This window comes from Macaca fascicularis, chromosome 5 (genome assembly GCF_037993035.2).
Source record: "Macaca fascicularis isolate 582-1 chromosome 5, T2T-MFA8v1.1".
In the NCBI taxonomy this organism is placed as follows: Eukaryota; Metazoa; Chordata; class Mammalia; order Primates; family Cercopithecidae; genus Macaca; species Macaca fascicularis.
The window spans coordinates 44,229,126-44,245,848 of record NC_088379.1 but is presented as its reverse complement, the minus strand read 5'-3'; the positions used below and the strand labels follow the sequence as shown (position 1 = coordinate 44,245,848).

Below are 16,723 nucleotides of genomic sequence, written 5' to 3'. Positions count from 1 at the left end.
AGGTATTTTCTGCATCTATTGAGATAATCATGTGGTTTTTGTCTTTGGTTGTTTATATGCTGGATTACTTTTGTTGATTTGCATGTATTGAACCAGTCTTGCATCCCAAGGATGAAGCCCACTCGATCATGGTGTAAAACCTTTTTGACGTGCTGCTGAATTTGGTTTGCCAGTACTTTATTGATGATTTTTGCATCGATATTCATCAGGAATATTGGTCTAAAATTCTCTTTTTTTGTTGTGTCTCTGCCAGGCTTTGGTACTGGGATGATGTTGGCCTCATAAAATGAGTTAGGGAGGATTCCCTCTTTTTCTATTAATTGGAATAGTTTCAGAAGGAATGGTACCAGATCCTCCTTGTACCTCTAGTAGAATTTTGTTGTGAATCCATCTGGTCCTGGACTCTTTTTGGTTGGTAGCCTATGAATTTTTGCCTCAATTTCAGAGTCTGTTATTGGTCTATTCAGAGATTCAACTTCTTCCTGGTTTAGTCTTGGGGGACTGTATGTGTCCAGGAATTTAACCATTTATTCTAGGTTTTCTAGTTTATTTGCGTAGAGGTGTTTATAGTATTCTCTGATGGTAGTTTGTATATCTGTGGCATTGGTGGTGATATTCCCTTTATCATTTTTTATTGCATCTATTTGATTCTTCTCTCCTTTCTTCTTTATTAGTCTTGCTAGCAGTCTATCAATTTTGTTGATCTTTCAAAAAACCATCTCCTGGATTCACTGATTTTTTTGAAGGATTTCTTTTTTCTCTATCTCCTTCAGTTCTGCTCTGATCTTAGTTATTTCCTGCCTCCTGCTAGCTTTTGAATGTGTTTGCTCTTGCTTCTCTAGTTCTTTTAATTGTGATGTTAGGGCGTCAATTTAGAACTTTCCTGCTTTCTCTTGTAGGCAGTTAGTGCTATACATTTCCCTCTACACACTGCTTTCAATGTGTCCCAGAGATTCTGGTATGTTGTATCTTTGTTCTCATTGGTTTCAAAGAACATCTTTATTTCTGCCTTCATTTTGTTATGTGCCTAGTAGTCATTCAGGAGCAGGTTGTTCAGTTTCCCTGTAGTTGAGCGGTTTTGATTGATTTTCTTAATCCTGAGTTCTAGTGTGATTGCGCTGTGGTCTGAGAGACAGTTTGTTATAACTTCTGTTCTTTTACATTAGCTGAGGAGTGCTTTACTTCCAACTATGTAGTCAATTCTGGAAGAAGTGTGATGTGGTGTTGAGAAGAATGTATATTCTGTTGATTTGGGGTGGAGAGCTCTGTAGATGTCTATTAGGTCTGCATGGTGCAGAGCTGAGTTCAATTCCTGGATATCCTTATTAACTTTCGGTCTCATTGATCTGTCTAATGTTGACAGTGGGGTGTTAAAGTCTCCCGTTATTATTGTGTGGGAATCTAAGTCTCTTTGTAGTTCTCTAAGGACTTGCTTTATGAATCTGGGTGTTCCTGTATTGGTTGCATATATATTTAGAATAGTTAGCTCTTCTTGTTGAAATGATCCCTTTACCATTGTAATGGACTACTTTGCCTCTTTTGATCTTTGTTGGTTTAAAGTCTATATTATCAGAGACTAGGATTGCAAGCCCTGCCTTTTTTTGTTTCCATTTGCTTGGTAGATCTTCCTCCGTCCCTTTAGTTTGAGCCTATGTGTGTCTCTGCATGTGAGATGGGTATCCTGAATACAGCACACTGATGGGTCTTGACTCTTTATCCAATTTGCCAGTCTGTGTCTTTTAATTGGTGCATTTAGCCCATTTACATTTAAGGTTAATATTGTTATACGTGAAGTTGATCCTGTCATTATGATGTTAGCTGGTTATTTTGCTCATTAGTTAATGCAGTTTCTTCCTAGCATCGATGGTCTTTACATTTTGGCATGTTTTTACAATGGCTGGTACCAGTTGCTCCTTTCCAGGTTTAGTGCTTCCTTCAGAAGCTCTTGTAGGGCAGGCCTGGTGGTGAAAAAAATCTCTCAGCTTTTGCTTGTCTGTAAAGGATTTCATTTCTCCTTCACTTATAAAACTTAGTTTGGCTGGATATGAAATTCTGGGTTGAAAATTCTTTTCTTTAAGAATGTTGAATATTGGCCCCCACTCTCTTCTGGCTTGTGGAGTTTCTGCCGAGAGACCTGCTGTTAGTCTGATGGGCTTCCCTTTGTGTGTAACCCGACCTTTCTCTCTGGCTTCCCTTAGCATTTTTTCCTTCATTTCAACTTTGGTGAATCTGACAATTATGTGTCTTGAAGTTGCTCTTCTCGAGGAGTATCTTTGTGGCGTTCTCTGTATTCCCTGAATTTGAATGTTGGCCTGCATTGCTAGGTTGGGGAAGTTCTCCTGGATAATATCTTGTAAGTGTTTTCCAACTTAGTTCCATTCTCCTGGTCACTTTCAGGTACACCAATCAGACATAGATTTGGTCTTTTCACATATTCCCATATTTCTTGGAGACTTTGTTCATTTCTTTTTACTCTTTTATCTCTAAACTTCTCTTCTCACTTCATTTCATTCATTTGATCTTCAATCACTGATACCCTTTCTTCCAGTTGATTGAGTCGGTTACTGAAGCTTGTGTGTTTGTCACATAGTTCTCATGCCATAATTTTCAGCTCTATCATGTCATTTAAGGACTTCTCTACATTGGTTATTCTAGTTAGCCATTCATCTAACTCTTTTTTTCAAGGTTTTTAGCTTCTTTGTGATGGGTTCGAACTTCCTCCTTTAGATTGGAGAAGATTGATCATCTGAAGCCTTCTCTCAACTCATCAAAGTCATTCTCCATCCAGCTTTGTTCCATTGCTGGGAAGGAGCTGTGTTCCTTTGGAGGTGGGAGGTGCTCTGAGTTTTAGAATTTTCAGCTCTTCTGCTCTGTTTTTTCCCTATCTTTGTGGTTTTATCTACCTTTGGTCTTTGATGATGGTGATGTACAGATGGGGTTTTGGTGTGATATCCTTTCTATTTGTTAGTTTTCCTTCTAAGAGTCAGGACCCTCAACTGCAGGTTTGAGTTTGCTTGAGGTCCACTCCAGACCCTGTTTACCTGGCTATCAGCAGTGAAGGCTGCAGAAAAGTGAATATTGCTGAACAGCAAATATTGCTGCCTGATCATTCCTCTGGAAGCTTTGTCTCAGAGGGGTACCCAGCCATGTGAGGTGTCAGTCTGCCCCTACTGGGGGGTGCCTCCCAGTTAGGCTTCTCAGGCATCAGGGACCCACTTGAGGAGGCAGTCTGTCCGTTCTCAGATCTCAAACTCCATGCTGGGAGAACCACTACTCTCTTCAAAGCTGTCAGACAGGGGCATTTAAATCTGCAGAGGTTTCTGCTCCCTGTTGTTTGGCTATGTCCTGTCCCCAGAGGTGGAGTCGACAGAGGCAGGCAGGCCTCCTTGAGCTGCATTGGGTTCCCCCCAGTTCAAGCTTCCTGGCTGCTTTGTTTACCTACTCAAGCCTCAGAAATGGCAGGCGCCCCTTCCCAAGCCTCACTGCCACCTTGCAGTTAGATCTCAGACTGCTGTGCTAGCAATGAGGGCAGCCCCGTGGGTGTGGGACCCTCTGAGCCAGGTACAGGATATAATCTCCTGGTATGCCATTTGCTAAGACCCTTGGAAAAGCACACCATACCGGGGGAGTGACTCGATTTTCCAGGCACTGTGTGTCACAGTTTCCCTTGGCTAGGAAAGGGAATTCCCTTACCCCTTGTGCTTCCCAAGTGAGGTGATGCCTCACCCTGCTTCAGCTCTCAATCGTTGGACTGCACCCACTGTCCTGCACCCACTGTCCAACATGCCCCAGTGAGATGAACCTGGTATCTCAGTTGGAAATGCAGAAATAACCTGTCTTCTGTGTCACTCACACCAGGAACTGTAGCCTGCAGCTGTTCATATTCAGCCATCTTGGAACCGCCCTCACAAATAGAGTTATAATCAGCATATGCCCACCCTATTCTCTTTATCTCTAAAGCAATTTAGGTAGTCTCTTTCCTTACTCTATGCTCACCATTGTTAGGGACAGTGAGTCTCAATTCTTCCTCCCCAGAGGAAAGAATTTGAGGGGCATAAGGCAGAGAGACTGAGGCAAGTTTTAGAGCAGGAGTAAAAGTTGAGCAAAAGTTTAGAGCAGGAATGAAAGAAAGAGGGACAAGTGGGCGACTTGAGAGATCAAGTGCCCTGTTTGACCTGAATTCTGACTTGCAGTTTTATACATTGGCATATTTCTCCCCTCCCCCTTCTCCCCTCATTGTTTTCTTAGGGTTGCTGTCCACACATGCAGTGGCCTGCCATCACTTGAGATGGGCAGTGTGTTTATGAAGTTGTGCACATGGTCACTTTTTCCTTTACCAGTTGCATATTACATACATACTGATTACATACCAGTTAAACTCTGCCATTTTGTCTCTTAGTGCGCATGCTTGAAACAACTCACCTGACTCCTAAAATCTTATCGGAGAGCTGATCATTAGTTTCAGGTTTTTCTATCTATTGGGAGAATTTCTTTCCTTGGCACTTGATGCAACTAATTATTAGGTTGGTGAATAAGTAATTGCTGTTTTGCCATTACTTTTATTTTAGACAGTTAACAACCACTTGACCATCACCTGATGGTCATCTGACGTTCCTGACTGGGGAGAGGGGCCCTTTCCTTCCTTGCTAATGTCTGACTAACTGCCTACTATAACATTTCACACTTCAAGAGTCCAAGACCCCAATTCTTTGGGGAAAATGGATGAAAGTCAGTCTTCTCTAACTGCCTCCTGCTGATAGCGGGACCATGGTGGTTGTTCTATGGGCCTTGGGCTCTTGCTACCTGTCAGGGCATTGTAGCTCCATGGGTTGGCAAAAGCAGTATCCAGCCAGGTCCAAGGGAAAGAGGGGCATGATTTCACCTCTGTCTTGTCCCACTGATGGGCATCCTATGGGTACCCTACAGTAGGGTGGCTCTTGAACATTAAGGGGATGTATCACTCACTGAGTGCTTGATGGCCTGAAGGCAAGAGAAGACAAATCAGGTTATTAGATTTAGAAGTTGTCAAAATGAAATAAGTGAGTGAGGACAGCTTCAAAAAAATATCCTGAAGCTGCTGACATGCCCAGGTAGCTGAAAGCTATAGTGAGGCCTGCTAAGACTTAGGGGGATGGATTTGCTAGCCAATTTCAATATGTACCCAGCATTAGAATATTGATCCAGATTTTTGCATTATCCATCCCTCCTATTTCTTCTGAGCTGAGGCTAGAGATCACTAGTTGGTTCACAGAAATAAGCAGGGTTAGTCTAAATTGCAGACAAATCTCAAAAACAACTGATGAGACTAGAACCTAATAACAGGTACCATGGTACATGAACATAATTTTTCTCTCACCAGATCTCATTTCTATTAAAAACAAATCATGATAGAACTGATTTATTTGCAAAATAAGCTTTAGTCTTATTATACTTGGCCTGGCTATTTGTATAAAGGATAGCAAGAATAACTATTTGCCATATAGGCTACTTTTTAAATTGGCTTTGATGGAACTTTGTTCCAAGAGAAATCTCAGATAAGAATTTTTAAAACCTTAAGCTCAGCCATGGGTTTAAGTCTTCAAATACCTGTACCATCAAATACCTGTATCAGTTCAATAAATTCCCTTCTACTTGAGGTCCCAAGATAACTTGGGGCTCCTGGGCCTGTCACAAAGTGATATGCTTTACTTACCACAGGTCAGGAAGCCTATACAGGGACTGTGTAGAGTAGGTATGAGGCCAGTTTTCCCAAAGGGCTTTTATTGGATCTATAAGTCAAATATGATTCCTTAATGGAAAACACAAATTCCAGTTAGCAAGGCTTTGCAAAGTCTTGGTAAAATAACCAGTTCCCAATTGTGTCCTGTTGCAAAAGAAAACAGATTCTTACTGCACTTATGCAAATAACTATATTGACATAAGTTAAGAATATTCATAGTTTCCCAGTTATAGAAAAATCAGGTACAGAGAAACAAATATGCTCCGAATTTTGTTTACAGGAGTATACTTTATTCAGTTGTCAAAAGGTGTAAATAGAAGGATTATTTCAGTCTTCTATTAGGTCAGAAGTTGACTTATGTTCTGCTTAACATTCATGAACATTTCAGCTCTCCATAAGTGTCCTGAAAGTTTTTCCTCTATTCTCATGTCACAATCTCCAAATCAGAAACCTGCATTTAAGAGCACCAGTTAGAGTCTGATAGCTGATGATAAAAACACATTTTAAAGAGGACCAAAATGGGGCCAGGTGCAGTGGCTCAAGACTGTAATCCCAGCACTTTGGGAGGCTGAAGTGGGTGGATCCTGAGGTAAAGAGATCGAGACTAGCCTGGCCAACATGGTGAAACCCCATCTCTACTAAAAATACATAAATTGGCTGGGCGTCGTGGCCCATGCCTGTGGCCCCAGCTACTTGGCAGGCTGAGGCAGGAGAATCGCTTGAGCCCAGGAGGCAGAGGTTGCAGTGAGCTGAGATCACGCCACTGCACTCCAGCCTGGTGACAGAGTGAGACTTCATCTCAAAAATAATCATAATAAAAAAAGAGGATCAAAGCAAGACAACAATTTTATGTGGATGAAAAAAAGTCTTAGGGAAGCCACAGTCAAAGGCACAATTGACAAGGAAATTTGTTACCTTGTGGCACAAAATAATTTAGCACTTACAATTATTACTAATAACATTTACTAAGTTACATTAGAATTATAGAAGTTTCACACGACTTTGGCCAAATATTACCTTTGCTTTAGTGTACTATTAATGTTTAATCTAGTTCCTAATAAAACCTTATACACAAATCTATTCAATCTTTATCAGTTTGACTATAAGGTAAGATTCTCATCACCCTTTATAATTTTCTGTTAAAGAACAGAATGATGCTCTAAAAAAACATGCTGTGCTTTTATTCCAATGTTAAGTTTATGGAAAAACTGAAAAATACCTCTTTAACTTTAGCCTATATGATCACACACAGAATTTCTTTGACAAAATTATTTGACAAACCTCCCACAACTTGCTTTAACCTTCAGCTTTATCCTGTCTACTTTATAACAATCCTTTAACCCTCTAAGCTAGGCAAAAATTTACATTCCTATGCCTTCTTATAATCTTTTACTAAAAGTACATTCTACTTTCCTTACATGCCTTGCATTGAAAACTGTTTTTCCAGTAGCCTCAAGCATGTGTTACACTGTTAGCACTTAGCAACTTTTACTTTTGGTGTACGACTTGGTAAGTAAATGATGTTAATTATGTACTCGGTGTGGAGTCTAGGACATCAGATGGAAATACAGATAAAGTTTGACTCTTACAAGCATAGCTAGGGAGCATGGATAACTCTGTATATCCCCAGGCCTTACCTAAAATTTAATGACTTTAAAGTGGGCAAGCTGTACATTTAAGAGTCATAGTAGCAGTTTATGAAGCATTTATTATGCCTAATAACCTTTACAATTATATACTATTTATTTATGTAAATTCCCTTTCATGAATCTTTTTATGACCTACACCAAATATCTATTAGGACTTTCTGACTTGTCCTAAACATCCTTCTTTTTAAACAACCAGTCATTTTACTTTGGGACAATAATTTACCATACAAGATCCTTTCTCATATAAAATCTACTTTCTTTATAACCTTCCTTAGCAAAAATAGTTCTTTACCTTAATACTCTTTGAATTAGACAGAAATCATTTTCCTTTCTGTTAGTAACTCATGGTTTGCACTATGTGTTGCCATGAGAAGTGCCTGTGAAGGGGGAGCAGATAAAGAGTTTATCTATATACTGTAGAAGTTATCCCCCCTCAAGAGATTGCTCAGTTAGAGTTTTTGCTAGGGCCTATCCAAATAAGTGTGAGCTATTTCAAAACCCCTGAGGAAAGACAGTCCAAGTCAAAGTTATTGCTTAAATATTTAGGTATTTTTCCCCAAGAGAAATAGAGATATTAGAGCAAAAGACAAATTTAGAGGTTGAGTAAGTATTAAACTGGCACCCATTTTGAAAAGTATGTTTTTGCCCCAAAGGGTCATGATTCTTTTCTTTTGGAGGGAAGAGGTGCCATTTACCCAATTACCTGACAGGATTTGAAGGACACCTGCTCAGAGAAGGAGATTAGCACAGAGTAGGAAGCTCTTGAACCCAAAAGGGAAATTTATAATTTTATATGCCACCTCCAAAATTGCTCTTGCCCTGTTGATGATGATATCTAATCTGGGAGCTGGCTGGAGCAGAGTGCCTTCAGCTCAAGCTCATCAAAGGTTGGGATTCTATCCCGGGGGCTCTTTGGCCTTCAGGGCAGTCCAGTTTTAGTGGCTAAGTTTGTGGCAGAGGGGACAAGCCATGCATGGCTTTTTCCCATTTAACCCAGTGGGGCAGTTTGCCTTCCAGTGAACCTGGCTTTCCCTATCAATGGCAGTTACCTGGAGGAGTGTCCTTAGGACAATCTGGAGGGGACTGGAGAGCTTGTAAAGCAGCCAGTAGATGAGCCTGTCTCTTATTTCTGTGTTTTTTCTTCTTTTTTCTTCTGTCCTCTTTATTCCTGCTCTCAGTTGTAAAAGACTGGAGGCTAATTTGAGGATTTCCTGCATAAGATTACTGGGGTCTAAGATGATTTTTGTATTTTCTCCCAGTTCATTTTTAGGTCAAACAGTATTACATAGGAAAACTAGTTTTTTGTTAAAGGTTTAGGAGTATGCAAACTTTTTTCAGTTTTTGGGAATCATCCAAGTGGCAAATCCTCTGGCATGGAGATTCTATTACTCATTTGTGAAGAGATAAGACAGGAGAAAAAGAGGAAAAAGAAGGTGTCCCTCTTGCTATCTTATTATCCTGAATAGGGCATCCCCCATTTGTCCTTCGCAATCTGGAATAAATCTGTCCTATTTTGTAACCTTAACCTTGGTCTCATCTCATCACAATTACCCACTCGAGAACACAGGAGATACCAGAGTGACAGAGAGCTGACTGTTCATCCTTGGGGTTCCAAAATAACCAGTCTTAACCCTGCCTTTATCTCTGTTCTAGTGGTAATCTGTTAGCCTGGGACCAACCTTCATCTCTTTCTAACGGGTCCCTTGAACCTGTGGTCTTGGGCTGGCCTATATCCTTGTCTCCATGACCTTATAATGACTCTCACTCAGAGTATTCTACCAACAAAATGATTATCTATTTTCTCAGATTTCTATTTCCCATGGTCTTTGAGTAGACAAGAAGCCTGTTTTTTAGCTAACTACAGCAAAGACTGGTCTTCTCTCCCTTTGAATATGATCTTGAAGGTCTTTTATTTTCCTAATTTTTTTTTTTATTATTATACTTTAAGTTCTAGGGTACATGTGCATAACGTGCAGGTTTGTTACATATGTATACTTGTGCCATGTTGCTCTGCTGCACCCATCAACTCGTCAGCACCCATCAACTCATCATTTACATCAGGTATAACTCCCAATGCAATCCCTCCCCCCTCCCCTCTCCCCGTGATAGGCCCCAGTGTGTGATGTTCCCCTTTCCGAGTCCAAGTGATCTCATTGTTCAGTTCCCACCTATGAGTGAGAATATGCAGTGTTTGGTTTTCTGTTCTTGCGATAGTTTGCTGAGAATGATGGTTTCCAGCTGCATCCATGTCCTTACAAAGGACACAAACTCATCCTTTTTGATGGCTGCATAGTATTCCATGGTGTATATGTGCCACATTTTCTTAATCCAGTCTGTCACTGATGGACATTTGGGTTGATTCCAAGTCTTTGCTATTGTGAATAGTGCCTCAATAAACATACGTGTGCATGTGTCTTTATAGCAGCATGATTTATAATCCTTTGGGTATATACCCAGTAATGGGATGGCTGGGTCATATGGTGCTTCTAGTTTTAGATCCTTGAGGAATCACCATACTGTTTTCCATAATGGTTGAACTAGTTTACAATCCCACCAACAGTGTAAAAGTATTCCTATTTCTCCACATCCTCTCCAGCACCTATTGTTTCCTGACTTTTTAATGATTACCATTCTAACTGGTGTGAGATGGTATCTCATTGTGGTTTTGATTTGCATTTCTCTGATGGACAGTGATGATGAGCATTTTTTCATGTGTCTGTTGGCTGTATGAATGTCCTCTTTTGAGAAATGTCTATTCATATCCTTTGCCCACTTTTCAATGGGGTTGTTTGTTTTTTTCTTGTAAATTTGTTTGAGTTCTTTGTAGGTTCTAGATATTAGCCCTTTGTCTGATGCGTAAAAATCCTCAATAAAATACTGGCAAACCAGATCCATCAGCACATCAAAAAGCTTATCCACCATGATCATGTTGGCTTCATCCCTGGCATGCAAGGCTGGTTCAACATACGCAAATCAATAAACGTAATTCAGCAAACAAACAGAACCAAAGACAAAACCCACATGATTATCTCAATAGATGCAGAAAAGGCCTTTGACAAAATTCAACAGCCCTTCATGCTAAAAACTCTCAATAAATTCGATATTGATGGAACGTATCTCAAAATAATAAGAGCTATTTATGACAAACCCACAGCCAATATCATACTGAATGGGCAAAAACTGGAAAAATTCCCTTTGAAAACTGGCACAAGACAGGGATGACCTCTCTCACCACTCCTATTCAACATAGTGTTGGAAGTTCTGGCTAGGGCAATCAGGCAAGAGAAAGAAATCAAGGGTATTCAGTTAGGAAAAGAAGAAGTCAAATTGTCCCTGTTTGCAGATGACATGATTGTATATTTAGAAAACCCCATTGTCTCAGCCCAAAATCTCCTTAAGCTGATAAGAAACTTCAGCAAAGTCTCAGGATACAAAATTAATGTGCAAAAATCACAAGCATTCTTATACACCAGTAACAGACAAAGAGAGCCAAATCATGAATGAACTCCCATTCACAATTGCTTCAAAGAAAATGAAATACCTAGGAATCCAACTTACAAGGGATGTAAAAGACCTCTTCAAGGAGAACTACAAACCACTGCTCAGAGAAATAAAAGAGGACACAAACAAATGGAAGAACATACCATGCTCATGGATAGGAAGAATTAATATCGTGAAAATGGCCATACTGCCCAAGGTAATTTATAGATTCAATGCCATCCCCATCAAGCTACCAATGAGTTTCTTCACAGAATTGGAAAAAACTGCTTTAAAGTTCATATGGAATCAAAAAAGAGCCCGCATTGCCAACACAATCCTAAGTCAAAAGAAGAAAGCTGGAGGCATCATGCTACCTGACTTGAAACTATACTACAAGGCTATAGTAACCAAAACAGCATGGTACTGGTACCAAAACAGAGATATAGACCAATGGAACAGAACAGAGTCCTCAGAAATAATACCACACATCTACAGCCATCTGATCTCTGACAAACCTGAGAGAAACAAGAAATGGGGAAAGGATTCCCTATTTAATAAATGGTGCTGGGAAAATTGGCTAGCCATAAGTAGAAAGCTGAAACTGGATCCTTTCCTTACTCCCTATACGAAAATTAATTCAAGATGGATTAGAGACTTAAATGTTAGACCTAATACCATAAAAACTCTAGAAGAAAACCTAGGTAATACCATTCAGAACATAGGCATGGGCAAGGACTTCATGTGTAAAACACCAAAAGCAATGGCAACAAAAGCCAAAATTGACAAATGGCATCTAATTAAACTAAAGAGCTTCTGCACAGCAAAAGAAACTACCATTAGAGTGAACGGGCAACCTACAGAATGGGAGAAAATTTTTGAAGGTCTTGATGCATGTTGAAAAGGGTGTGGAAGTTGTCAGAGAATTTGAGGGTACAGAAGTAAGTGGGAGGAAGCAAGAGGGATACTCATTAGAAACCTTCATATACTTGCAGAAACAGTAGCCTTTAGATTTAAGAGAGAAACATTTATTTGCACTCTTAACATAAAGTAGTAACTTCCAGAGGACTTGGGGCTTGGGGAAAAGTTTGTGAATGGCAAGGGAATAACTGTCCTTCCTCCTAAAGGGGTGCTAACTCAAAAAAAGAAAGTAGGTGGGATCCTTAACAAACCACCATGTGAAGCCCCATGCAGGCATATAAACTGCTTCAAAAGCCACCAAAAAATTTAGCCCTAGAGCATAACAGGGACAAAAAGTGCATGGAAAGTCATAAAGAGCTGGCAGAGTCCAGGTTCCAATTACTGTTGGTCCCAGCAATGTGCCAGCAGATGAGAAGAGTTGGAAGTAATCTGAGCTGGTAGGGTAAAAACAAGAATAAATCACAGGGAATATTTGCAAGAGAGCCTGTGTATTTGCTTCCATGCTAACGCAAGAGCCACAGGTACATGAATATCAGGGAGTATATATTTAAGAAGTCACGTGGCATGTGAGGTGAAAGTAATGAAAAGGCAGAGATGGATGGTCTTGTGGTGCACACGGCCATTTCAGAATACACGTGGAGAATAGGTCGTGGGGTTTTGGGGAACCTCAGTTGGAAGAGCAGAGGAAACCCCAGACATTGCATGGTCTTATACTTCAGACTTACCACTCTCACAAGCCTCTTGTCCAGGAGGGTCATTAGTGTCTCCATTCCACTCTGTGCAGACTCCAAAGTCCTTCCCAACCCTGCAAGCCACCCAACAGAGCAAGCTGAGGGATCAGCCATGGGGAGCAGAGCCACTGTGACTGGGAGGGTCTTGGTTAGTAAGCAAGAGAGTGAGAGGGGAGAAGGAAACTGTGTACAAGGACTGAACACCTTCAGCCAAAGAAGGCAAGGCATAAAGGTGTCTTACCACTAGGGAATGTATCCAAGTCATGTGGCACCATGTTAGCAGCGGTGAATCTATATGGGTATGCAGCAACCTCAATTTTTGCTCCCTCAGAAGAAAGAATTTGACTGAAGGGCATAAAGCAGAGTGAGAGACTGAGGCACATTTTAGAACAGGCATGAACGTTTATTTAAAAGCTTAGAGCAGGAACAAAAGGAAATAAATTGCACTTGGAAAAGGGCCAAGCAGGCGACTTGAGAGATCAAGTATCCTGTTTGACCTTTGACTTGGAGTTTTATATGTTGGCATACTTCTGAGATCTTGCATCCCTTCTCCCAATTCTTCCCTCGGGTGGGCTGTTCCTATGTGCAGTGGCCGGCCGACTCTTGGGAGTGGCTGCATGCTCAGTGTGTTTACTGGAATTGTGCATGTGCTCACTTCAGGCATTTTTCTCATACTAGTTGAGTGTTCCTAGAGGAAGTCATACACCAGTAAACCTCTGCCATTTTTCCTCTTAGTGTTCATGCTCGAGACCACTCACCCAGTTCCTGAGACCTTATTAGGAAGCTGATCACTAGTTTCAGGTTTTTCTATCTATTGGGAGACTACCTTTCTCTGGCGCTGGATGTGCCCAACTATTGTTTTAGAGAGACGGCTAACAACGGCCTGACCGTCATCTGACGTTCAGCTGACATTCCTGGTGGGATGCAGGGAGCTCTCTCCTGCCCTGATCATGTCTGACTACCTACCTACTGTAACACCATTACTGATTCTCTCAGATTCGTGAAAATGCTGTGTAACATACAGAAGCTGCTAACATTTTCAGGAATCCATTGTTCTTATTTTATGTTGATAGCTATGTCAATGAGAAGCTCTTTGAGAAGTAATTTGGCAACAGTTATCAGGAACCAAGAATATGTTTTCTCTTTACATATTTCTAAAGAAAAAAAATTGAAATAAAGTTTAACAACCGTGAACATATCAGTAGTATTAGCACCTTTTCCTGCTTTCACTTTCCTCTCTCTCTCTATCTCTGTCTCTGTCTCTCTCTCTCTCTCAACCTCAATAGTGTCACCTCTATTTCTATTTTACATTATTCTCCACTCTTCTCAAAAGTCTTGGTCTTCACTGAGGTTTTAATATCTCACCTTGTACCTTAGGTGTTTGCAATATATTTTTATCAGGGCAGCACCTCTCTGAAAGAAAGTTTAGTACTCATTCCTAATATTATTTATGACTATGACAAATTGGTAAAACTTAACTGTTAAACACTACAGAAACAGGCAGTTATAGCCATTAATGAGATTATCTTAAAACTAACAAGAATATGGAATAATTGTCATACACAAATGCTAGGGTAAAAAGACTGAATTCAAAATTTAATCCATGAAGTGATTAAAACCACCAAAAAATGAGATGGATATATATGAATAACACCTTAAATGTACAAGGCAAAAGAGCGAATAAAATATATTGCCAGTGGTTTAATACATGGGCTTTTGGGTGAATATATTTCTTTCAGAATCTTTGCTATGATTATAATTTCATTTGCATAATGGACACATATAAAATATAGCGGAAAAGGAGTTATAAACAAGATACAGTGTTATGCCTTGAGTCTCAATGGGCAGTGTTGATTTGGAGATTCTCAGTGGAATCTCAGCTCTCCTACTCTGAGCCCTCCCACTACATACTCAAATTTGCTGCAGTGCTGCAAGGGATAATTTTTAACAATAATTTTAATTCACAAGAACAGAGACTTTCCTACTCACTGCCCACACATTATTCCATTTCTATCTCTTTAGAGGAATAATTCCTTAGCCGTGCCATTAGGTTTCTGAACATAGAACCCCAGATTCCCTTGTCTGCAGAGAGCTTAGAGTCATGTGCACATAGCAGTGGCTCAAAATTCCCATGAAAAGCAGCAAGAAACCATGTTTCTCCAAAATTCCTTTTGTATGGCAAGTCCCACATCTCCTCAGCACCCTTCTTGGGTTTTGTTCTCAGTCATTCCTCTTATATTTGTTTGTTTTGGAAAACCTTCAATCATTTGTCTCCTTTTGGATGCAAGAGAAATCAGAAATGTTTCTGATTTACCAAAGCACTCTTAGAAAAGCGCATACAATTTTTGTCAATTTATTCTTCATAATTAGGCCATCTTCACTGATAACAGAGCTTGAATGCTTTGGAAGTCTTAAGATTTAGAACATTATGATTTCTGTTTTGTAACTTTTCTAACTTTGCCTCCCTTCCATGTTTTTTTGAGAACAATTTTGCTTCCAAAACTCCACTTCATACTTCTCTTTGGATACGAAATCATTCCCCTTCTCAAAAGTTAAATTAAATGAACCTTGTGTACACTGTTATTCCTAAAAAGTAAAAACCAGAATTTAAACATTGTTTCTTTAAGATATGTGCCTCAATTATTTGTACCCATCTTTTAAATTTTATTTTATCTTAATGTATCTTTGAAGTTTTTCTTTTGACAGATAATGGAAAACAAGAGGGAAGGAGGAGGGGAGGAGAAAGGACACAAGCCTGCATTTACTGAGCAGAGCAGCAGCACCAAAATAACTTCCACTATTGTATTCTTTTCCACCTCCAGCAAAGGTGGTATAGTTTCAGACTGGGAACAATTTGTCTCCTTTTGCTTCAGATGACTTTCTTGCTTTAACTAACATTGTGGGTAGGGGGAGTGGACACGATCTGTTCCAAATGTTCTTAGGCAGAATAACAGAGTTTAGGTTAAATGAACCTAAGAATGCACACAGCACCATTCTGCATTTAGCATATTAAACAACAACCAAAAAAAAAAAAAAAAAAAAAGCAGATTTTTTTTTTTATAGCTTCACATGCTTCTCCTCTTTGCCAGTGGTTTTCCCAGTAGCTCTCAAGCTATTTTTAAACACTAAAAAAATAACAAAGCACTGACACCTTTTCTGAGGACAGATGAGCCTTTAATCTTTCATAACATGCCAGTGAATTTAGTTGAGACATAGTTTTTGGTATAAGTTGTCTGTGATTTGTGTTGCTAGGTTATAAAAATGTCTATGGCCCAGTCCATTTTTCCATTCTTTTGGAGAGTGGAATCCTGCAGTAGTTAGGGTAATTATTCTATGGCCATGCTCATTTTGTAGACATTTTGTGGCCCTTAATATATTGTCTTAGATCTAGACAACAACCCATCTGTGAAAAAATCTCCATAGCAAGAGGCACCAAATTACAATGATAAGCTAAAACAACCCCAGAGAGCGTGGAAACACCAACACCCTGCCCCCCACCCCCAAACTATAAGACTGATACACAATCCTCTGGGAAATGAGCTGAGAAAAAAACCATAACATGTAATAAATTCTCAGTGAATGAATGGATAACCAAATATGCAATACTACAGAAGTATTTATATCTGAAGAATGTTTAATAAATTTACTTGTGGAGACACCTTACCATTTTAAAATTCTGAACAGAATTTTTGTGGAGGTAAAATACATACAACATAAGATTTAACATTTCCCCCCATTTTAAGTGTACAATCCAGTGGTATCAATTATATTCACAATGATGTGCGACCATCACCACCATCCACTTCCAGAACTTTGTATTCTGTACCTATTAAATAATAACTCCCCATTGACCCCTTCCCCACCCTTGGTAACCTCCGTTTCTATCTCTATGGATTTGCGTATTCTAGGTACCTCATGTATGTGAATAATATAATATTTGTCTTTTTGTGGCTGGCTTATTTTAAACTGCATTTTCTTTCCAGGTTTGCCCTTATTAGGGCATTATCAAAATTTCATTTCCTTTTAAGACTGAATAATATTCCATCGAATATTATTGTATATTAATATATACACCACAATTTGCTTTGTTGTGTGCTGATGAATATTTGGGTTGTTCCACCTTTTAGCTATTGTAAATAATGTTGCTATGAACACTGGTATACAAGTATCTCTCTGGGTCTGTGCTTCCAGTTGTTTTGTGTAAATCTTAGAAGTGTAATTGCATG

At 39.6% G+C, this 16,723-nt stretch overlaps 1 long non-coding RNA gene across 1 annotated transcript in view; it reads right to left on the bottom strand.

Annotated features, from left to right (window-relative positions):
• Nucleotides 1–5,987: 5,987 nt before the first annotated feature.
• Nucleotides 5,988–16,723, bottom strand: part of LOC141410377 (uncharacterized) — a 48,431-nt gene continuing 37,695 nt past the window's right edge. Inside the window, exon 3 of the long non-coding RNA XR_012435313.1 lies at nt 5,988–6,170. This is a non-coding gene — a long non-coding RNA (uncharacterized lncRNA). The remainder of the gene's footprint in view (nt 6,171–16,723) is intronic.